The following is a 975-nucleotide window of genomic DNA, read 5'->3' on the forward strand; positions in this document are numbered from 1 at the left end:
AGGTAGATACATTTTTTGGGATATAAATCAATTCTCATCAATGTTCCTCAAATGTCATGCGCTTTGGTTAATTCGCAACCTACTTATTCCTAATGTTCATCAGAATCGCTATAAGGATTCGAAGGCGAGGCTGCTCAGATGTCTTGAAAACCCAAACGGCATCAGACATACGACAGCGGCAGGATTCGAACCTGCGCAGGCATAGCCTAGTGGATTTCGAGTCCACCTCCTTAACCACTCGGACACGCTGTCTGGAAGACGCAGAGGATCTCATCTCTGCCCATGAGAATCGCCACCCTGTTCATGTTGCTAGGGGAGTGGCTCACAGCATCGCGGAGCACCTCAGCAAGGACGATGATATTTAGCTGACTCGCATTCTCGCATACGTAGCCCAGCGCTTTGACAAGAACGTCGGCGTAGTAATGGTATCGTTCGCACTCTTCGTAAGAGGTCTCTTCCCAAATGATGGCTGCAACGACAGCGAATTCGCTGAAATGGTAGGGCTTATATAGGATAAGAGTCTATAGGTAGATACATTTTTTGGGATATACATCAATTCTTATCAATGTTCCGCAAATGTCATGCGCATCAGCTCGTTCGCATCCTACTCGTTCATAATGTCCATCAGAGTCGCTATGAGGATTCGGAAGCGAGACTGCTCAGATGTCTTGAAAACCCATACGCCATCAGACATACGACAGCGGCAGGATTCGAACCTGCGCAGGCATAACCTAGTGGATTTCGAGTCCACTTCCTTAACCACTCGGACACACTGTCTGAAAGATGTAGAGCATCTCAGCTCTCCCCATGAGAATCGCCACCCTGTTCATGTTGCTAGGGGAGTGACTCACAGCGTCGCGAAGTACCCCCGCAAGGACGATGATATTTAGCTGAATCGCATTCTTGCATACTCGGCGTAGTAATGGTATCGTTCGCACTCTTTAGTAAGAGGTCTCTTCCCAAATGACGGCTGCA

General features: G+C 48.1%; 2 non-coding genes across 2 annotated transcripts; both read right to left on the bottom strand.

Annotated features, from left to right (window-relative positions):
* Positions 1-170: 170 nt before the first annotated feature.
* On the bottom strand, positions 171-252 carry Pmar_PMAR019448. The gene has a single exon. It is a non-coding gene; the product is annotated as a tRNA-Ser (tRNA).
* Positions 253-695: 443 nt separating this feature from the next.
* Positions 696-777, bottom strand: Pmar_PMAR019449. The gene has a single exon. It is a non-coding gene; the product is annotated as a tRNA-Ser (tRNA).
* Between the last annotated feature and the right edge of the window lie 198 nt (positions 778-975).

This window comes from Perkinsus marinus (assembly GCF_000006405.1).
Source record: "Perkinsus marinus ATCC 50983 genomic scaffold scf_1104296954296, whole genome shotgun sequence".
NCBI lineage: Eukaryota > Perkinsozoa > Perkinsida > Perkinsidae > Perkinsus > Perkinsus marinus.